This window comes from Haemaphysalis longicornis, unplaced genomic scaffold, assembly GCF_048455015.1.
Source record: "Haemaphysalis longicornis isolate Haplotype H1 unplaced genomic scaffold, Haemaphysalis longicornis Haplotype H1 scaffold_8, whole genome shotgun sequence".
Lineage (NCBI taxonomy): Eukaryota > Metazoa > Arthropoda > Arachnida > Ixodida > Ixodidae > Haemaphysalis > Haemaphysalis longicornis.
The window spans coordinates 34,077,275-34,101,079 of NW_027526445.1; the positions used below are offsets into that span (position 1 = coordinate 34,077,275).

The window sequence follows — 23,805 nt, forward strand, 5'->3', positions numbered from 1 at the left end:
AAGCCCTAGTGGCATCAATGTGACTTTTAACCGAATCCATGACTCACATGACTATCTCATGACTTTTACCAGGAAGCAATTTTAATTTCTCCGTCGTGATTACCCTCATCGAGACCTATAATTTGATACCTCTCAAGCCCTTGTTGCTTCAATTTGACTTTTAACTGAATCCATGACTCACATGAATATCTCATGACATTTACCAGGAAGCTATTTTAATTTGTCCCACGTGATTCCCCTCATCGATACCTTTAATTTGATACCTCACAAGCCCTAGTGGCATCAATTTGACTTTTAACGGAATCCATGGCTCACATGACTATCTCATGACTTTTATCAGGAAGCAATTTTAACTTGTCCCACATGATTCCCCTCATCGAGACCTTTAATTTGATACCTCACAAGCCCTAGTGGCATCAATGTGACTTTTAACCGAATCCATGACTCACATGACTATCTCATGACTTTTACCAGGAAGGAATTTTAATTTCTCCGTCGTGATTACCCTCATCGAGACCTATAATTTGATACGTCTCAAGCCCTTGTTGCTTCAATTTGACTTTTAACCGAATCCATGACTCACATGAATATCTCATGACATTTACCAGGAAGCTATTTTAATTTGTCCCACGTGGATCCCCTCATCGATAACTTTAATTTGATACCTCACAAGCTCTAGTGGCATCAATTGGACTTGTAACCCAATCTATGACTAATTAATAAATGACCCAAATTAGGTAACTAATAAAATTAGCGATCATCACCTGCACCTAGTTTCGGACAAAAACTGAGCGTGTCATATCACGGTAACAGAGGTTGCACTTCTAGTCAACACGGAAACATGCGTGCTCTGCATGCACACGCCAGGGCAAGTCTATACCATTCTAGCAATTTTCTTCCGCGGGTGGCGCTGTTGAACGGCGCCAGCAGTGCCACGTGTCGCACGTTCGGGCCAGTTATGGCGCGTTTGTCGTCCCATTCGCGCGTCCGATCGTAGCGCTGTCATTCTGTTTGCGGCTGCCGATAGGAGCGGACGCAGGATGGATGGCTCCATGCGAGCTGCGATAGCGGCCGATGCCGGCCGTGGTGAACCGATTTCTTCTTTGCCCAAGGATTACCGTGTTCTGCCCCCCCTGCCCACCGGAGAAGCGATGAATCGTGTGGTTGGTCCGCACTGCGACGTCGGCGGTCGACCGTACAGAATTGACGACTGCAGGCAGCCGTTGGAAGACGCTGGAGTGATACAGGAAATTTGTGGCATAGGGGCCTACCAGATGTCTCACGTTTGGCTGATAAATTTTAGGACGAATGGAGCGAAGAAAAAAGCGCACACCCAGCCGACGCGCCGACCGAGTGCGACACGCAAACGTTATATAGTGCTCCGAAAGTTTGCACCATCCGGTCCGTTTGCTCCTGAATTTCAAGTTTCGTCTCTTGAACGGCGATTATGTCGATATCACCCTCCAGAAAAAGGCGGTTAAGCTGGTACTGTCTCCTTTTTGACGACAGGCCCCTGACGTTAATTGTTGCCACCTTAAGTGCTGAAAGGAGATTCGCTGCCATTCACGTTAACGAGCGTGTGGACAGGATGGTGCTTTCATACGTGCCAGGAAGAGTAGCGAACCGGTATAGTCGGCCAAGTGTGCCTAAATGACATAGAAGCTGTCATAGGCCGCATACAAATTTATGGCACATGTTCCGCCCTCGCCAATATCCTTACGTAGTCCTGCCCCCACATTCACTACGCACAGCACCACGGGTCCGGGGCGTGGACTCGAAAGCAGCGCAGAAATATACTACTATTACGGGCCAGGAGTCTCGAAAAATTAATCAATCAGAAGACTGCATGCGCTCTATCCCCGCGCACCGCACTTGAAGAACGGTCCGGTTTAACTGAGCTTTCGCAAGTTAATTGCGGCAGCATCACAAGCCCACATTTTTCCCGCTCAGGTCCACTCCCAGCCAAATTTACTGCGTTGTTGACACCTCATCTCGAACGAAAACGTCTGCGCTCAGTCGGGTACCGGCCCGGCTGGCTTGCATTCGTCATCGATTTCTTTGATTTCTGCCTCGCAACTACTTCTGTGTTCTTCCAGAAATAACCACGCGGACGTAATCTAAAAAAACAAAGTGCACTTCGTTGTGTTTAGAGGAACGATCGGAACTTTTATCACTTAGCGCAATCATAGCACGACGACCTAATCAGCACACGTGCGCGAATGATTATCGGTCTTTGTTCCTCCTCTGTCCGTCCCCAGAGCGACCACGCGGCCTTTGTTAGCGCCTCGTGAACAGCCATCTAACTCAGAAGATGAAGAGAAGGGCCGGCTTCCAGCGTCGGTGTACGACGCGACTGGCCATGAACCCGCCGAGCGTGCGTCGAGCAGGAGGGGAGCCTGGCTAGACCCGAGGCAAAGCGCGTCATCCCTATTTCATATTTGCCGCGCTTTCGAGGCGCTTTTTCAAATAAAGTGCTACGAGTTGTGCCGCGCCTCCGCCAGATGGCGCCACGGGTCCCGCGACCGAGAGAAGACGCAGTGAAACATCCCCCTCGGGAGGGGCACTATCAAATGCAGAGCATTTCCGGGGGCGCACGACGTTAAAGGGACACTGAAGTGATATGTAAACATTGCGGGATTACTAGCGAAAATTGTAGTCCGGAGTCCCCAGGCCATGTTTCGACCACTCTAGGCGCGTTTACGCGATTTTATTTAGTAGAAAAACCAATTCGAAAATGCTGTCCTCCTCTCTTTACGCTCGCCCATTTTCTGTGGCGTTTTCGTGTGACGTCAGGAGGGGATGAGCTGGCAATTGGCTGCGCGCTACTGCACGGCTCCCCGGCCTTCAGACAGAGTCAGTCGGCCCAGCGTTTCGTCCGCCGGCTGCCGGCGGGTCGTCGCAATCAAGGAGGTTAAAAAAAATTGCTTGGGCGCAATTCGTTCGCTTAGTTGAAACGAAGCCAGGACACGTTTGTGAATGAAAGAATGTGCCTTTCTTTACTTGGTTCGTTTGTACACTGTATCTAGCTCCAAGTCAAGGCCGCTTCACACAAGCACTGCACAAGCGCACATGCGACGCTTCGCTGACTGGTACGCCAGTAGGAAAATATAAGGCCTCTTGAAGGCAGGAGAAGAGTCAGCGAAGTCAATATAGGTACTAAGGAAATAAAATCAACTGATATTTTTACCGTACAGCGTAAAACTAGGGCGCGGGAAGCACTTTTTTGCGCTGGGCGAACAAGCACAGCGGTCAGGAGCACGACTACGCATCTGCGAACGCTTTTCCGTCTACGAAATGCAATTGCTAGACGTGAGCTACTGTGGAAACTCGGGCGACGCTTACTGCACGAGCGCAGTACAACAAATAGTCACCTAAGCTGCTTGAAATACCAAAACTAAATAAAAGTGTAAACCGATTGTACAATATATACCCTATATTAGCCAGCCCTTCGCGTCCTGCTTCGTAGCTCAGTGGTCTGCGGTGCTAGGTATGTCATCGCAAGTGTTTTGCAAGTCACGAGTTCGAATCCCTGCGTGTACGTACTTTTTTTTGTAACTTAACTTTTTTGTTTTCCGCCGATGTTTTCTACATTGAGTTCACCTTTTTTTGGGCCGCAACGTTCATGGCTACACGAACTAGTTCACAAAACGCGCGCAGGCTGGCACTGGCGCGCTAGCGAGTTCTCGTTGGCGTGCTGTTGCCATAAGCACCGACTGCTTGCAGGCAGTGGGCACAGGCCAGAATGAACAGACCCTTGGCCTGGTGCGAACACGCTTTTTACGATACAGGCATGAGGGAGGCAAGCTCCAAATATGGGGGAAAAGCGCATGACATTTGGGCGTCTGCGAGTACGCGGAGGGCGTTCATGCACTGCGTAGGTCTCGACTAGTGAATGCTACGACTACAAGCCGTGCTGGGAGGCTTATCTCGTGCATTTTACAGCCGACAACATGGCAGAAGCGCGGTACGATGAATACTGAGATATTGAGAATGCCCATCCAACAACGCCATTGGTTATGTTTTATAGAACCGAAACCGAAACTTGTTTGATTGCTAACCTTGGGCATCGTCCAATCACGGCGCCCCTCCTCCCAACGTCACAGCCTTAGTTGGTGCGGCCGCCGCAAACCGCGCATGGTAGTTTGTCTTCTTTCGCGCTTTGTAAAATAATTACCGAATTTGTCAACCGGATAAACGATAAAAAGTGTGTTAATTTGAGCCAGTCTACGCAGTGCAAGCAAAAACGGGAGCTTGACAAATTCACTTCAGTGTCCCTTTAAGTATGTTGCGTTACGTTAATGTTGTTGCACTTGTGGAAACTGCTGACGAGAGAGCGCTCGTCAGCAGTAATTTTAATGAGTGAACGATATAAGGCGCGTTCGTAGCGTCCCATTGTGTGTCGGGTTTGTGGCGCAGTGGGTAGAGCACCATGTACATTGCGTTCCGCCCGCAGGGTCGAGGGATCGAAACCGGGCGCCGGATACTATTTTTTTATATAGTAGGGAGGGGTGCGGTGCGGACTACGGACGTCAACGCGGGTGACATCGTGAGTTACTGAAATGCTCTGCATTTAAAAACTGTCGGAACGCGGCCTGTTGAGTGTGAAAGGACGGCCATGCCTTGTAGTCGAACCCGTAAGGCACGAACTTCGGGTGAAGCTGCACTGGGTCGCCTTCAACGTTACCAACGAGACGATAAGGAAGATATTCGCCGAGTACGGCGACGTGAAGGAGGTGACGAGTGACAAGTGGCGCGTTCAGGACTTTGAGAGCTCCGAGTCGACAACCCGGATTGTGCGCCTAGTTTTGCATGAAGGTGTCACGCCGGACAGGCTTCCCCACCAGCTGCGGTTAGGCCCCGGCACGGCGCTCGTCGCGGTGCCTGGGCGAGCCCCTCTGTGCCTCAGGTGCCGCAGAGCCGGGCACATTCGCTGAGAATGCCGGGCCCCCAGGTGCTCGGAATGCCACGCCTTTGGGCACGAGAAGACGGACTGCACCCGCTCGTACGCTCGGGGTGTGGGTCGAGGCTTGGAAAGTGACAACAGTGAACTCGTTATTGACGAGGAAGAAGCAGAGGGAGCAGCGGCACCCGCAGCACCTGAACCCAAGACCCACCACCCCGAGCCGGAAACGGACGCGGATACCACAAGAAAGGACGAGAGCAAGCTACTAACGGCGGAGGGGCGTAGCGCGCCAGCAGCCGATCCGCCTCGGCAGGCTACCGCTCACGACGGGGACAGTGCTGGAACCACCAAGGACGAGAGCGAGAGGATGGACCTCGAGGTTCAGCCGAGCAAGCGTCGGCCCGAAGATGGTCCGGAGACTGCGGACGAACCAAACCAGCGAAAGCCAGAAGCGCCGTGGCAGGCTGGTCGTGGAAAGAAGAATCAGCGAGCCGCCACCACTAAGCAAGGGGTGGCGTCACCGGGAAAAGGCGGCACGAAAATCACCTGACCACATGTAGGTCCGGGCATACTGTAGGTAAGCACTTTACACTTGGTCTTGGACAGATAGCGAGATTGGACACTTGGACACAGATTGGACACTTGGACAGATAGCGAGAATGGGGCATTTCTGGAGGCTCACGACAGAGGACAGCGTAAGTACACTGTGTGTAAGGCCCCTGCCGAGAACGGAGATGTGTCAGCGTTGTGTTCGGTGTGCTCAGGTTCACAGGAGGCCTTAAAAACGGCAACCGACACGAACGCGCGCAGTTCGCAGGCTAACGACATTCCACGGGAATGCCCAAACCGTCACGTTAGGGAAAAAGGTAACACGAGTCATTTGAAACGAATGGTGTGTCTCCGGACTTGATTTCCGAACCGAGCAACTTGTGCAGAGCCGGCAGTCGAGACACTGAACGGTTTTCACGGGGCAGCCAAGCTTAACGACGACGCCGCCACTGAGCGAGTCGCTAGCGTTCCACCTGAAAGTCAGATACTCGATGTCAGGCAACGGCCAGCCAAGCAGGTAGTCATTCCGGTGTCGCCTGGGGTTGAGCCGTCTGTTGAGACCGGGCCGCCCGCGCCTGAATTGGTATTGACTGCCAGAAACGAGATCGAGAACACCCTCTGGTGTTCGCTCACCGAAAGTGTCGCAAAAAGGTGCGGCAAGAGCTCCCATGCGGGCCTGCCGAGTGGCAGCGCCGCACGCACGCTGTGCGCCGGGTCTCAGCGGACCTCGGAGCGGCCGAGAACGAAGACGCATGCCTTGCTCGAGCGGGGGAAACCAGAGCAGTTTCCTCCGCGCGCTCGAGATACGTCTCGGAAGAAGGGCGTTGTCCTCTCGAGCAGTCGCAGCAGCCTTCACAGAACGGGCACACCTAAGCTGCGATTCAAAAGAGGGAAACCTCCGGGCTATGACGAGACCTAAAATCCCAGCTCTAATCGCGAGAAGTGGCCTGTAGACACCTGACTTTCTCAATTTTATTGTTTTTCCTGAAGCAGGTTTCGCCCTTTACAATTACATTTCTTTCTGTGTGGGACATCTTCAATCACGCTAAATGTCATCTTTCAAGTTTGTGTAATTGTCTAAAGTACTGCTCGGCTAAGCATAACTAGTGTAGTTAGTATAGCGTATTTTATCGCAACTAAAAGCTTGGTAGATCTTCAGTGTGGATTTGTCTTCGCACTTGCCGGCGATGCGGTTGTGGCATACAGTATTGTTCTGGTTCTTGCCTGACCAAGCCAGAGACGTTCTTGGGGAGCCATTATTCGTCCAGTGACCAGCCCGGTTAGGCTCCAGCACAGTGACGTACAGCCCAGGCCTGGAGACGAGCATCTGGCTACCAGTTCTCTCCGTAAGCATCCCTCGGGACAACTTTTGAAGACATTTATTCATCGGGATCTCGGACCCCCGGCGTAGAAGCTGATACGAATGAGCCCGCCGCTGTGCTTCCTTAAATACTCCTCGGCTGTGCGGCGAAGCCTTCACTATGTGTGCCTCTCAAGCAGTCCCCCCTGTCGGTGACTCACGCTTGCAGCCGACAATTCAAACGTTTCGCTACACGTCTAGATGGGTGGCGCCTTGTTATCGGCGTGACCAAATTTCGGTAGCGCGCCGCCGCAACACACCGAGACTTGCCCAAGGACACGAAGCCCCGCGTCCACTGCGGAGACCTTCTCTCTTCCCTCTCTTCGACTCAGCGTGCGCCGCTACTACGGACTGATCACGAACTCTGGAAAGGGTGTTGTGTATGTCTGTGCCGTTAGTGTCGGGTGCAAAATCTAGAGGGAACGCCTGTTTCGACCGTTGGTGCTTTAAGTATAAATAAGACCCCCCCGAGCACTGTAGTTCATTCCTGTTTGAGGAGTGAAACATTGCTGTCATTCTGCTAGAGTCCTGTGCTGTAACCCCGCCATTCGGGGCATTGTTCTTTGGCTTGGGCTTACCTCTCGCTATGAAGTAAACAGTTACCTTTGCCTGCAGCTTCTGTACTTCCTCACGGCTGCAACATTATCTGGCCGCTCGCTTCACATACCGCTATTACACGTATGTCGGAGGTGACGGAGCTGGGCTCGGGTCCGCCTTCCCGTACCCAACAGTGCACACAGATATACAGGTTTCAGGCCATCACTGATGACATTCTCGTTGTGGTATCGGAAGGTTTAAACATTCACGCCCACCGCCCTGTTGCGCACTGTGTGGTTTTCTCAGTGGTTGAGTGATGGGACCAGAAGAAGGGGAATGTCAATACCACGATGCAGGGATGAAATGCGGAAATTCGGCGGCTGACACTGGACTCAAAGACGCAAGACAGGAGCTGTTGGAAGTCAATGAGAGAGGCTTCACCCTGCAGTGGGCCTAGTAGTCTGATGATGATGATAAAAGGCAGTGAGATGCCTAAGACGCGGGAGGAAAATATACAGCTCCATACTTGCCCGCTTGAATAAACCTCGACTCCTTCCAAATTTCATTTAAGTAAGTGCTTATTGCTCTACGCAAATTGTACACAAACGTGCTTTGTTTCGTGCATTTCGTGGATGGCGCCCAGATTCGCAGGTCAACTTTCTGCACAGAGTGGAAGGGCACTAATTGTTTTCTTGGGAAAGCGTTGCACGATCTATTCGGTGGATTGGCCACCACACTGCACTGTCCCTTAACTACACAGGTGGTCTTTCCACCTGTTCCTTTCCCGAGCTGTGGGAGACACTGTTGACCAGCTGTCAACCGGAGGACCAGACTCTCCTGGTGACACGGGCCAAGACGGCGAGGGCAACGCATGGATTCCCGGACTAGGGTTCCACTCTCACATTTGAGCTCAATAAAATGTTTCTATCTCTCTCTCTCTGTCCATTGACTCTTCAGCCCAACTCATCCCAATCCAATGTTATGAATGACTATTTTAGACATGCTGTGATTAACATTAGAGCTATTTTTTTGCTTCTCTGACGCCCTTCTTATACGTATTTTACTACTCTCCTTATGTAGATCGATGCCAGTAGTGGATCCATTGTAAATATCCTCTATTATACTTACGTAACGCAAGTCTTCACCCTGATTCCACAATGCCTGAATGATTGCGGAGATTACGCCCTAGCCAAATGCTTTTTCATAATCTATGAAGGTTATATATAGGGGTTGAGTATACTCCGCGCATCTCTATGACTGATTGAAGCGTGTGAATAGGGTCCATTGTTGTGTAGCCTTGACGAAACCCTGCTTGTTCATTAGGTTGACTAAAATATAAGGTGTAAGAGATTCTGTTAGCGATTAGCTTGGTAAGTATCTTCTACACGACTGAGAGTAAGCTGACCAGCCTTTAATTTTACAAGTCCTTTATGTCACCTTTCTTATAAATTAGAAAGATATTCGCGTTCTTACAAGATTCCGGTACACTTGCGGTCACTTGCAGCTTTTCTAGTACGTTTTGCCCGCCATCCTTCAAGAAGTCTGCTGTTATCTGATCCTCAGCAGGTGCTTTGCCCCGTTCAATTTTTTCCAATGCCTTCCTTACATCTGCGGTGGTTTCTGGTGTGATGTCTATGTCCTCTAAACTACTTCCTCGTAATGTACTATACGGCATGTCGCGGCTACTGAACAGATCTCTATGGAACTCCTCGGCTACTACAACCATTTTAATCCTATCTGTGATGACGTTGCCTTGCTTGCATTTAAGTGCATAAACCAAATATTTTCTTACGCCTAGACGCCTCTTATCTGCTTTCATACTGCCTGTGTTTGTACAGCATACTCAATCCTCTCCATATTGTACTGCCGCATGTCAGCTGTCTTAAGCCTATCAATTGACTTCGAAAGGTCAGCTAGTTTTATTCTGCCTGCTGGGGTGGATATTGTGATGCTTTGTCGTTTCCGAATTAACTCTTTGGTCTCCTGGGAAACTTTACCCGTGCCCTGTAGTGATCGTACCTTCGACGTGAACTGCACACTCTCTGATAATGCGTGTAACGTTGTCGCTGACTTCTTCGGTCGTAACCTCTGCTTCCTCGGTTAGATCGGAATGTGGGTTCTGAGCGGAATCTTGAATGCTAAGATTGTTCATCTACCATTAGCTTATCTATGGGCTTCGTTCGTACTACCCTGTTGCAGTCTTTCCTCAAACCTAGCCCTACTGGAGATCTTACCATTAGGTGGTCACTACACCTCACCCTCCCGAGCTTTTCTACATCCTGCACAACACCAGGGTTATCCCATCATATGAAGTCTAGTTCATTTTATGCTCCGAATACGGGCTTCTCCTCGTCCACGTCCGGCTCTCCCATTTGCAGAAGAAGGTATTAATGATGCTCAGATAATTCCCTTATGCGAACTCTACTAATACTTCCGCCCTAATATTACTACAACCCAGACCATAGTTCCCAACTGCTTTATCTCAAGCCTTCTTCTGGCCTACTTTAGCATTGTAGTCTCCGATAAGTACTGTATACTGTGTTAGCCATTGCCGATTCGACATCTTCGTAGAAGAGTTCAACTACCTGGTCGTCGTGGCTGGATGTGGGCGCGTAGCCCTGTACCACATTGATTTTGTACCTCTTATTAAGCCTAATTACAATTCCGGCTACCCTTTAGTCATGCTATAGTATTCGTCTATGTTTCCAGCTATGCTTCTATTAACTAGAAATCCCACGCCCGCTTTTCTTCTGTCCGTTAAACCACGGTAATATATGATGCGTCCATTTTTCAGCACCGTAAAGGCTTCACCCGTCCTCCTAACCTTGCTAAGCCAGATTACATCACATTTAAAGGGGCCGTGAAAGGCATTTTGAGCACACTAAATGAACTAGTGCAACCGTTAGATTGGGTCGTCAACGTCCTCTGTGCCAAGTATTACTCTTTTACGCGCAGCGGAAAGCTCACACTTTTGTTGCAAAGTTTGTCGTTTTTTTCTCACCCTTTCCTTCGTGTTTTTGGACGCCGCCATCTTCACATGTCTACATCATCGATTCCCAGATGTTCGTCATGAGCTAGACATCCTGCTATTGGGCGGCTTTTTTAACCAACTTCCGGCAAAGAGACCAGTCGTCTGCTCAGCGTCGGCTCGCCGGCTGATCTGCCAGCAGAGTGCCGGAGTGCTTGGGCATTTTACGACAAACGAAACAAGTGTAAAACAAACGCTTAACCGTTTGTATTGAATGCAACACGGCCATAACACGACATGGATATTCTGTTACCTGAGTACGTTCCATAAAGCGTTGAAGCCCCGTGGCACTTCTTTCGTGCAATCGCAGAGAACGCCCTGAGCCGAAGGCCCGGGTTTGACGCATACATTTTATTCACCTTCAAAACAATCCAAAGATGCGTTTCTAACGAACACAACGTCACAACATGCGTTGAAAGTCTGAACCACAATTGACAGAGGATGGGTTGCCTCCTGCCCGTCGTAAATTCGGTACTCACCTCGCGCCCGCTTTGCGGGGACGAACAGCAAGTCACTTAACCCTGGCGCCCAAGCTGAGATGGCTTTTAGCCACGCACACTGCACATACCCCATGCGAGGTTGAGTCGTACGTCGCTCGAGAAAGATAATCCAGACCATGGGAAGCACTATCCACCCGCAGAAGCACAACGTCGCATTTCATCGCGAAACAAAGGCGTCCACAACACACACACCATCGCCTCCTGTAATGCCAAACGCATCTCGCACTTCCCAATGAGAGTGAGTGGTACGCCTGCAGTGCCCACATGTCGCGAGGTGGGGCCCCGAGCTGAACCGGGATCGCGGAACCGTAACTGACTTCTAGAGCGGTTTGTGCCTTGTTGCCAAGGCAACCGATGTTTGAGATTGTCAAAGAAATGGCGCTCGCTCCAGCGCTAGAAAGCTCAGAGCCGCGCGGGAGCATGTTTTGCCAACGTTGCCGCTCTCCACCACGCGTCGCCCCAAGCTAAACTGGTCACATGATTGAAGCGTTTTGTGCACGGGTTCTGTATTGGTTTAATATGACTTTTTCACATGCCGCCGGCAGGAATTACCACTACGGCAAAATAAGAACCGGCACCAGCGGGGCCACATCTGATACGGCGCTTTTTGGATAAACAGTGCGCGGTGCATCAAGGGAACGAGCGCACGACCCTCCCCGTGCGGCTGCGAGTTCGCCGCCGATAAAAAGTCATGTGCCGCCAGCAACGTACACCGCGAAAGGGCAAGGCCAGGCCGTCGCATACATGAGGCCAGATTTTTCGTTCGCTTTTCCAGCCTTGATCGGAGTGCGGGATTCATGGTGTCAACAAAGCTTGCCCGTAGCAGACGACAGTCTGGGCAGCGCAATAGCGGAAGTACGTCACCGCTGCGGAGCGCAGCATCATGGGAGGCAAGGCTCTCGCACCGTCAACAGCGGAGAGTAAGTCGAAAGGAGGAGGAAACGCGGAGCGACGATAATGCGCGGTTTTTGATTTACGATTTCTCAACTAATACTCATCGCTTTAACAAAATTCTTGCGGGAGGAGATTGCAAATACATTGCTTTATTTGGGTACATGTACATCCATGCATCGGCGGGAGGTATTTCAGGACCCCTTTAATGCCCTCTAATTCCTGGAACAACCCCTCTAGACTCGCCTCTCTAGATAACGTTCTAGTGTTAAACGTTGCCAGGTTCAGATTCCAATGGCACATTTCCGGATCCAGGGATTCGTAGCACCCTCAGTTGCGACACAGGTCTGACCGCCGCCGTGGTCAGTTGCTTCGCAGTCACTGGAGACGGAGGGCCGCGACTTAAATGGCGTTTTCGTGGGTGTTTGTGGCCATTAATACAACAGGGCGGCCAGTTTTGATCTGGTGGGAAATTGCGGTACCAGCTATGGTCGCCAGGATCAGGCCGCACCGCAAGCCTCTTTCTGCAATCCCATCAACACATGTTTCTTTTAATCAGGAGGGAATTGTGGGGTACCGGGATTTTAACCACGGTCCTTCCGGTGTTTGACGTGTAAAAGAGTCTGGTGGCATTCCTCAGTCGCGTTGCATGCTCAGCGTCATAAACGGGGATCTGAATTCAGCTGCCGGCAACGTCGTACCTAGGACTGGATGGCTCTGAATGTTGCTCAGAAGGAGCTGCAGTGTCTATAAGTGTAGCAAATGCAGTCTTGGGGATGTCTGGTACGCTGATTTTCGTGAGTGGCCTGAGAAAGAGTAGGGAACGTGGTCTCCTTACCCTGTCCAGTTTGTGATGGCCGTCGTGCGGGATGGGCGACGCCGTTGCCACTGGGTCCACCCATACAAAAATATTGTATGGTCGGCTATAGAAAATCCTTTTTATGGTCGTCTTTAGCTATTTGGCCCAATAATCTTTAGACTTTTCTAAGGCTGTCTTTAGCGATTCGTATCGCCATTCCTATGGGTGTCTTTAGCTTCTTCTATAACTGGTTCTACGGCTGTCTTTAGCTATTCTTATCGACATTCCTATGGGTGTCTTTAGGTTCTTCTATAGCCGGTTGTATGGTTGTCTTTAGCTATTCGTATTGAAATCCCTATGGGTGTCTTTAGCTGCTTCTATAGCCGGTTCTATGGCTGTCTTAGGTCTTCTTTGGATATCGCTATGGCTATAGAAGAATCTAAAGACACCCATAGGAATGTCGATAGGAATGGCTAAAGACAGCCATAGAAATGTCTAAAGATAATTGGGCCAAATAGCTAAAGACAACCATAAGAAGGTTTGTCAATAGCCGAACATACAATATTTTTGCATGAGCTGCAGCCAGAAGAGAATCACCACTACTTGAAACACAGCGACAGCAGCAGCCGCTGAGAAATTATTAGCACGCTGCCATGCCGGCACAGAGCCTTGCAGATCTCTAGAACTTGTCCTGTGGCACTTAGGTGCATTCTGTAATATATGCTCCATGCGTGAACACTTCAGCGATATAGGGGGAGCGCGAGGTTGTGATTGCAAACACTTCGCCAGTTTTCATTCACAAAAGGCTTAAACACAGGCATTCAAGGAAAGCAAAATCAAGGGGTTTATTCATTCCATTCATCACATAAATGGCTACTATCTACGCTACTTCACCACCAGTAAACAGTTGTTCACATACGCCGATCGAAAAACACAGCACACGCATTCCAACACCCTGGCTCACGCTTAAGTGACTCGCTCGACAGCCACACTACGCGGCACATTCCCCGCGAACGTCCGCCGAGACACAAATACCTACAGGTGCTGGGTAGTCCATAGAAAAGAAAGCACTCAGAAGTCGTTCATTACACTCTTGACTCAACACACACAGCTGCAAGTTCGGTGGCTAAAATGGAAATGCACTCTCAATAAAACAATGAAGATGGTCGCACACAATGCAATGATAAAAAAAACGTTTTTCCAAGTTCACTCAATTAGTTTCTAGTAAGTTTCCTCAGTTCGCGAAAAAATTATTTTTGTCACATCACCGCGGCCGAATCTTCACTTCTGTCTACGTTGCAGTGCCCATGTGGTGCAGGGTAGTTTAGAAAAGTATTCGTGAACACCAAAAAAAGTCCTGCATTTCTCGCACTATAGAGTCTCTTCAGTTCGTAAGATCACTCACCCTAGAGTTCTGCGTACGATGAAATTCCTGTCACAGTATCGCAGGTATCCATTTTCGCATGACTTGAAGTTGATGTTGAATTAATCGTAGCACTGTCACCATAAACACCGAAATTCACGACACCAAAAAGCGACACATTTGCTTGGCATCACACCATCTACACGAGCACATTGCCGTCGAGTCGAAATTCCCAGCACCAGGCAACACGTGCCATGCCCGCGCACATGAACAAGGAGACGAAATGTGGCTGACTGAGTACATCCAGGTATAAGCAGGTCCATCGCGATAGCAAATAGTGCGGAGATACATGCCCATCTTTCGATCTTTTTCTAACTTGTTTGCTGGTAATTTTTTTTTGGTAAGTACAAGATCGCTTAACGTTTTGTTTTCTTCATCCGAAAAAAGTTGTATCTGTTCTCAGTACTCAGGGAACATTGTCTGTCACTAGCATTGCTGCGCGCAGGAATACTAACACAGCGCGGGCCGCACGGCCGTGTCCTTCGGTACCCATCGCCAAAACCAGTATGTCAAACAAACAAAAGAAAATAAAACAGAAAGCAGGGGTGTCCCCTCTACCCTTTCATCGCTTCCCAGAATTTCTTCACCGCTCCTCCTTCGCCCGGCGTGGGTCACTCTCCCACTTTCTCAATGACTAATCTGAAAGTGGGGTCCGCGGGAGAAAGAATGTGGTTGTTCGCAGCTTCCACCATATTTATGAGAGAGCGTACCCTGGGCCGCTAAAGTTATTTCCAATCTGCTTCGATGCTGTGAGGGCCGTTTTCAGAAAAGCCCGCTTTTTCACTTGACCGCGGCAGCGAAGGGTCACAGAGGAATCATCATCATCATCACCAGCCTGTCTACGCCCACTGCAGGGCAAAGGCCTCTCCCATTATTCTCCAATTACCTCGGTACTGTGCCAACTGTGACCAATTTATCCCCGCAAACTTCTTGATCTCATCTGCACATCTAACTTTCTGCCGCCCCCTGCAGCGCTTGCCTTCTCTAGGGATCCACTCTGTTACCCTTAATGACCAGCGGTTATCTTGCCTTCGCATTACATGCCCTGCCCAAGTCCATTTCGTCTTCTTAATTTCTACTAATATGTCTTTAACACCAGTTTGCTCCCTGACCCACTCCGCTCTCTTCTTGTCCCTTAATGTTACACCTATCATTTTCCGCTCCATTGCCCGCTGAGTCGTTCTCAATTTAAGTTGAACCCTCTTAGTGAGCCTCCAAGTTTCTGCCCCGTAGGTGAGTACCGGTAAGATGCAGCTGTCATACACTTTCTTCTTCAACGACAATGGTAGGCTGCTATTCATTATCTGATAATGTCTGCCATATGCACCCCACCCCATTCTGATCCTTCTAATTATCTCTGCCTCATGGTTGGGATCTGGGGTCACAACTTGGCCTAAGTATATATATTCGCTTACCACTTCCACTGCCTCGCCAACTATCTCAAACTGCTGTGCTGTCCCGAGATTATTGATCATTACTTTAGTTTTCTGCATATTAATTTTCAGGCCCACGGTTCTACTCTGTTCGCCCAGTGCGGAAAGCATACTTTGCAATTCGTCCCCCGAGTTACTTAGCAAGGCAACGTCATCAGCAAATCTGAGGTTACTGAGGTATTCTCCATTAACCCTTACTCCCACCTGTTCCCAATCCAACGTTCTGAATACTTCTTGTAAACATGCTGTGAATAGCATTGGAGAGATTGTGTCTCCTTGTCTGACACCCTTCCTTATAGGTATTTTACTGCTTTCCTTATGGAGGATGATAGTAGCTGTAGACCCATTATAGATATCCTCTAGTATTCTTACATAATGCTCATCTACCCCCTGGTTCCGTAATGCCTGAATGACTGCTAGGGTTTCGACCGAGTCAAATGCTTTCTCATAATCTATGAAGGCTATATATAGGGGTTCAGTATACTCAGCGCACTTCTCTATCACCTGATTGATCGTGTGAATATGGTCCATTGTTGAATAACCTTTACGGAACCCTGCTTGTTCTTTAGGTTGACTGAAATCTAAGGTTGCAGAGATTCGGTTAGCGATTACCTTGGTAAATACCTTGTAGACGACTGACAGTAAGCTGATCGGCCTGTAGTTTTTCAAGTCTTTCATGTCGCCTTTCTTATGGATTAGGATGATGTTCGCGTTCTTCCAAGATTCCGGTACCATTGCGGTCATTAGGCATTGCGTATACAGGTTTGCCAGTTTTTCAAGTACAATTTCTCCGCCATCCTTCAAGAGGTCTGCTGTTATCTGATCCTCACCAGGTGCTTTGCCCCCTTTCATTTCTTTCAAAGCCTTCCTTACTTCTTCGGTCGTTACTGGTGGGATGTCTATCTCCTCTGAACTACTGTCTCGTTCGGCATTATCCTGTATGTCCCGGCTACTGTACAGATCCCTATAGAACTCCTCGGCCACTGTGACTATTTTATCCCTATTTGTGATGACATTGCCTTGCTTATCCTTGAGTGCATACATCTGAGTGCATACCCTGAGTGCACAGAGGAATAATTCTACGAAATTATACGTCTTTCAGTCAACGTTCATTTGCAAGCTTTGCGGACGCGCAGTATCCAAAGTTGCAACCTGAATTTGAGCGTTAATCAGTAGCTTCTTTGAATTGTACTTTTCCCTTATTGTTGGTATAATAAGTACCTAACCTTATTGAACAAATACGTTCATATAACCGGCCGATCAACCTCATCATCGTTATCCAATCTGTGTTGTAGATGTAGCTAGGTAAATCATGAGTATATGAATTTCGCGTCATAAGTCATATTGAAACCAGCAGAATAAGATTTAATGGTTGCTCGAATTATACCTTTATAGGCGAACACTTTTCGATTAGCGGCTGGAAACTTGGAGCCGTATGTTACTATGTAGTTAGTTAAAGAAGTCTTTATGGATGCAGGCTTGTCAGTTCTGCGCCAAACGCTTTCTTAATGCCGGCAAAATGTTGCTTAATTATCACACATCTAAAGGTTTACAGTTATATATTGTACTGTACCCAGCAGCAGAAGCTTTTATGGCTGCCTCACTTTAGCTCTAAAGCAAATTCTCTCCAATAGCTGGCAGAAGACATCCGTGTGGTTCCAAGTTTGTAGACTTAGAGCTAAACAACGGCCCATAGCCAGCCAAATGAGCTTTTATGGCTTTATCTGTATAGCTTTAGGACGAACTCTTTTCAATAGCTGGCAAAAGACAGCTGAATGGCTTGAAGTCTGTAGACTTAGAGCGAAACAACGGCCTATAGCCAGCCGAATGAGCTTTTATGGCTTTCTCTCTATAGCTTTAGGACGAACTCTTTTCAATAGCTGGCAAAAGACAGCTGAATGGTTTTGAGTCTGTAGACTTCAAGCTAAAAAATGGTCTATAGCCAGCCAAAAGAGCTTTGCCGCGGCTGGTCTATAGAACTAAAGCCATACATATTTCTTTAGCTGGCTACAGTTACCTGAATAGCTGTGACTCTATAGACTAAACACATTAGGATGTTCTATAATCATCTAAAGAGAATTGTATGGTTTACAGTCTTTAGTGCAGGATCTATAAAAACTTCAATAGCTGGCTATAGCCTAATTTATGCCTTTTTATGGGTGACCATAGAGACCCATAGGCGGCCATAGCTCACCATACATTTTTCAATAGACGCCCATAAGGCATTTTTGTATGGGCAGGGGCCAGAGGCTTCATGACTTCATCTCCTTCTATGTCTTGCGCCTCCAGTTGAGCATCTAGATAGGCTTGGTCAGCTTGAGCATCGTGCGGATCGTGAGCGACTGCGGTGGGGGCATCGATATGGTAAAAAGCGCACTAGACGGGGACACAAGAAGAGACAGTGACATGGGACGAGAGCTCTCGGCGAGCAGTTTCGCCACTCTCAGCGATTAATTGAAAGGCGTTCTTTAGATTCAGGGTTCTGGTTGTACTCCGTAGGCCATGCTGAGGCAGCCGACGAGCTCCAAGCGCTCATGCCGCGTTCTCTGGAACCCGGCTCAATCAGCGTTATGCTTAGCGCAGGGTGGCGCAAAAAAACCGTCCGTGAATGTCCTTCCAGTGGGTTAAATCAGGCACCAAAGAGTACGCAAAGCTCCGCCGATATTCACAACCAAGGGTTCGACGAAATGTCGTTTGGTCAGGCATGAGAACGTACAATCGTGAAATATATTTTTATTCATGGTCAATGTTCGCTTTTCTTTTGTACGATATTCACAATGAACGTGGTCACTGCAAAAATCCATGGTGGGAACGGCACGGACTATAGAGTGTACTTGAAGAGACGGAGGGTATGTTGCAGCCATCCAGGCACATGCCTAGTAGTGCCATTACTCTCGCCCTCTTCCCCTGCTAATACAAACGAATGTGCATCTAGGGGGATCTGAACATTGATTTCTTACTGCATACCTACTGAACTGTACCTTTTACACTTATTTTACATTGTCATGGCTTGCAGACAGTTCGTTATTGTTTGTCTAACTCGGATTACAACTTCGACGCAGTCGTTACATGAACTGTTTATTACTACTTCGACATACGAAACTACAGCGTCTGGCGTATTGAGCTCGGATATTAGCGATCGTTTGCAAATTGTTATTTGTAGAAACACGCGCATCACCAAAATGTGTGACAACAAAAGCTTAACATTCTGCGAGATGTCGCCCCACACTCTAGAAAATTTTAGAAAAAAGATAAAATGCCAAGAATTAGGGATAGCATATTTGCTGTGAACGACGCAAATGAGTAGTACTATCAATTTTTTCTGTTTTAAACGATGTTATGTTGAGTCTTTGCCCATGAAAGCTGTTCCGCATAGATAGCCCTGAAGCACAAAAGAATTTCTAGAACGGTTCGAGCGAAAACCCGAATATACGAATGTTTTATTCATTCTCGATAGATTGATTGTAGGGAACGCGCCGGCGCTACACAGGCTATGAGGCACGTCGTGGTGGAGAGCGCCTTATTAATCTTAGAAAAAAGATAAAATGCCAAGAAATAGGGATAGCATATTTGCTGTGAACGACGCAAATGAGTAGTACTATCAATTTTTTCTGTTTTAAACGATGTTATGTTGAGTCTTTGCCCATGAAAGCTGTTCCGCATAGCCCTGAAGCACACAAGAATTTCTAGAACGGTTCGAGCGAAAACCCGATTATACGAATGTTTTATGAATTCTCGATAGATTGATTGTAGGGAACGCGCCGGCGCTACACAGGCTATGAGGCACGCCGTAGTGGAGAGCGCCTTATTAATTTGGACCACCTGAAGATCTTTAACATCCGCCAAAATCTAGAACTCACAGGCGTTTTTTTTCGCCTCCATCAGAAAAGTGGCCGCCGCGACCGGGAATCTCACCCGCATTATTGGGCTCAGCAGCACAATTCCGCAGCCACTGAGTCACCTGGCGGGTATTTTATCGACTCTCGCTACAAAAATAAACTAACTCAAATCAAAACGTTCCGAAACAAACGAGTCAAGGATATAAAACAATCAAGCAACCACTATTGTAAACGTATTTTGCTGCTTCCAGTTTACGCAAGAGTGATGTACTGTGGAAAAAATGATAGTGTCTGTTGAATAGAGGCAGGACACAAAAAGTCACAGAAAGCCTCACATTGTCACCTTAGATGTGAAGGGAACAGAACTTTCTCTTCGTTTTAACAATTTGTTTTGAAGTATAGCCGCTAATATTTTTTTCTTGAAGCCGATATTTGTATTTTACCGATACTACAATATCTCTTCCTCGAACGTAAATGTGTCAGGGATGATGGTGATGATGAATAAATCTGGGAAGTTTTTCAATTTTGGAAGAACTTTTGAAGCATGACTTACAAAGTCAGCGGAAAAGTATGGACCGGGTCTGATTGCGCCGGTATTCACACAGATATCTAACGCCGCCTATTAAGTGGCGTCTTTTCTATTAGCCCGAATATTGCGAAAGAAGGAGTACTCTGAGCATGGCGAGAAAAATCATTCAGGAAATTATCGCCCACGGTCGGTGTACATTTCAGGACTTCTCCTTATCCAGGAATGCACCGCAGTGTCTTGTGTCGCCGTGAGGGACGAGACAGACTCCGATATCCATATTACGTACAGTTCATCAACAGGAATATTTACAGGCATATACAAGGAAGCAGAAGTAAATCTCCCGTTGGGTATGGGCCATTCAATATAATCATCATAAAAGCAGCAAAGTTATTAAAGTTGTCGTTTCCGCTAAGGGCAGCCATGGCCAAGGTCGTTTTTGCGTCGTTCTTCCGCTATATGTTGCGTCGTTCTTCCGCTATACCAAGGAGGCCACCGACGTCCCCTCTGGCTTGAGGATACTAGAACCCCGCGATTTTGACTGTTTCCGCTGATCAGCCCCGCCGTCAGCCGGAGGCCGGCATGGCTGGCACAGACCGTCCAGTGACTACCAGCAGTAAGTGTGGAATGGATAAGCTGCGCCGGCAGCAATACATCTTTCGTGTAGCTACTTCAAGACTGCTCAAGGCAGCGAATGAGCTTCTGGAAGCCCCTCCTCCAACTCCGCATGTCTTGCAAGCGACCATTGATCAGCTTTACATCAAAGATGCCGCAATGTACGAGATAGACCAGAAAGTTATCGATCTCCTTGATCATGAGGACGTTGAGCGCGTATAATCCGAGGGAGGCCCTGGCGTACCGAGGAGATATATGCCGCGCCCAAAGCCCCGTCTCCAACTCCTCACGTCTTGCAAGCGACCATTGACCTGCTTGATATCGAAGATGCCGCAATGTACGAGATAGACCAGAAAGTTATCGATCTCTTTGACCATGAGGAAGTTGAGCGCGAATACTCCTAGGCCCTGGCGTACCGAGGAGATATATGCCGCGCCCTCAACCGGCTCCGAAATGCCTTGAAGGTCCCAAAGGCATCAGGCCTGAGAGGCACCACCAACGCCCCTCCTAGCAGGCCAAATTTCCTTCGACCACGTACCATTGTGGCCAACAGCGTTCTCCCGACGATAATCGAGATGTGTCTCTTGTCCGCTCACGGGCAGCGACCTTGCCGATTGTAGCGCAAAAGCTCAAGGTTGCAACATTTAACGGTGAGACACGTGAATGGAAAGGGTCTGGGAACTATTTCGAGTCAGCAACCCGTGAAATAACGGGCTTTCTGACATCGCCAGCGTGAGGATCACTGCGGACCCTTCGGAGCTATCGTCGTCGTCGTCGTCATCATCATCATCATCATCATCATCATCATCATCATCATCATCACCCGCCTATCTACGCCCACTGCTGGTCAAAGGCCTGTGCCATTATTCTCCAGTCACTCCGGTCCTGTGCCAATTGTGACCAATTTATCCCCGAAAACTTCTTGATCTCATCTGCCCATCTACCTTTCTGCCGCCCCCTGTAACGCTTGCCTTCTCTGGGGATCCCCTCTGTTACCCTTAATGAGCAACGGTTATCTTGCCTTCGCATTACATGCCCTGCCCACGTCCATTTCTTCTTCTTAATTTCCAGTAATATAACCTTAAAATGCATTTGTTCCCTGACCCACTCCGCTCTCTTCTTGTCCCTTAGTGTTACACCTATCATTTTCCGCCCTATTGCTCTTCTTCAGGGACAATGTTAGGCTGATATTCATTATCTGAGAATGTCTGCCGTATGCACTCCACCCCATCCTGATCGTTCTAATTATCTCTGCCTCATGGTTGGGATCCGGGGTGACAACCTGGCCTAAGTTTATATATTCGCTTACCACTTCCACTACCTTGCCCGCTTTCCCAAACTCCGGTGCTGTCCCGAGGTTATTGATCATTACTTTGGTTTCCTGCATATTCATTTTCAGGCCCACGGTTCTACTCTGTTCGAACAGTGCGGAAAGAGTGCTTTGCAATTCGTCCCCCGAGCTACTTAGCAAGGCAACGTCATCAGCAAATCTGAGGTTACTGAGGTATTCTCCATTAACCCTTGCTCCCACCAGTTCCCAATGCAACGTTCTGAATACTTCTTGTAAACATGCTGTGAATAACATTGGAGGGATGGCGTCTCCTTGTCTGACGCCCTTCCTTATAGGTATTTTACTGCTGTCCTTATGGAGGATGATGGTAGCTGCGGACCCATTGTAGATATCCTCTAGTATTCTTCATAATGCTCATCTACCCCCTGGTTCCGTAATGCCTGAATAACTGCTAGGGTTTCGACCGAGTCAAATGCTTTCTTATAATCTATGAAGGCTATATATAGGGTTTCAGCGCACTTATCGATCACCTGATTGATCGTGTGAATATGGTTCATTGTTGAATAACATTTACGGAACCCTGCTTGTTCTTTAGTTTGACTGAAATCTAAGGTTGCAGAAATTCTATTAGCGATTACCTTGTAGACGACTGTCAGTAAGCTGATCGGTCTGTAATTTTTCAAGTCCTTCATGTCGCCTTTCTTATGGATTAGTATGATGTTCGCTATCTTGCAAGATTCCGGTACACTTCCGTTGACTAGGCATTGCGCATACAGGTTCACCAGTTTTTCAATTACAATTTCTCCGCCATCCTTCAAGAGGTCTGCAGCTATACCCACTATCAACAAATGATCAGGTAGGTGAGCAGCCAGACACGTTAATGTTTCCGTTCATGACGCTGTAAAAACGACGCGAGAAGACGTTATATTCCTTTGCTCACATCACGACGTCCTCAACCACGACTGAGGACAGCGTGAGGCCAGGAGGTCGATCGAATGATAACGTCTTCATGATGGTGGTGCAAGAAGACGCTCCATCCAATGCGACATGCGACGCGGAGAAGCGATTCGTGTCCCTACCAGAAAAAATTATGCCCGCCTCCCCTTGCGGGAACCCTGGTGTGATGCGACGCTGAAGGGGTTCGTTGGCCGGACGGAGCGCGGTACTCCGCTTATATGTGCAGCGCGCCCCGAAGGAGAGTAGCCGTGGAGAGGGAGGGCACTGCACATGCGCACAGTGGGCGGCGCCGCGCGCAGCGCCGGCCACCGGCAAAGTGAGAGTGTGCTGCGCCGCGCGCAGCATGCCCGCAGATGTTGGGAGAGAGTGTCGCTATCGGAGAGAGGAGAGGAGGCGAGCGGAGGGAGAGACGCAGCTGTGCGGACGCCGACGCGGACGGACGACGCAGGACAGGGCCGCCGGCAAGAGATGCTCCTCTCAGCGTCGCATCTAAAAAGAGAAGACTGTCAACAATTTTCCCGGTGACGTCTCGCATGTCTCCGTACAGGAACAAGCCGTCGTCGCAGCGCAGGATGCTTCCTACCAAAAGGCTGAACACACGAACATGCAGGTGGCACCCAACACTGTGGTAGCCTCGGGTGTCCCAACAAAAGGCAAGGGTGAAGACTGCGAGGATACACGTGCAACAGACAAGGACGACTCGGCTGCTTCCGCTAAAATTGAAGACGAAAAACATGAGGTTACGGACTGGAAAAAAAGCCTACAGCCTGCAGAGTTTGGGTTTGAGTACATCTTTGTTCCAGACTTCATGAAGGGTGAATCCTTATCGGAACTTCTTAAAACCCGACAATCTACTACCGTCGAAGTAGTTGAAAGGGCTGCAGTCACGCGCGAATCCCAGTAGTTTGATCGAACTGAAATTGAAACCATAGAATAAACCTTGCTGTTCACTGCTTGTCAGTTGCATAAAACAGCAAGATGTGGTCAAGAAGTAGTGGAGCCACATAGTACTCTGACACCCAATACGAAAGCAGGCTTCTCTGAAGTAAAAAAGACCAAAAGGAAAACTTGAGACTGCCGGCATACTGATTGGGGAAGACCACTCTACTCGCTACGCGAAACTTGCGGCTACACCGATAATTTAGGAATATCTC

At 48.6% G+C, this 23,805-nt stretch overlaps 1 pseudogene; it reads left to right on the plus strand.

Moving 5' to 3' along the window:
- The first annotated feature begins 1,040 nt into the window (after positions 1–1,040).
- Positions 1,041–5,453, plus strand: LOC144148239 (uncharacterized; annotated as a pseudogene).
- Positions 5,454–23,805: the final 18,352 nt, after the last annotated feature.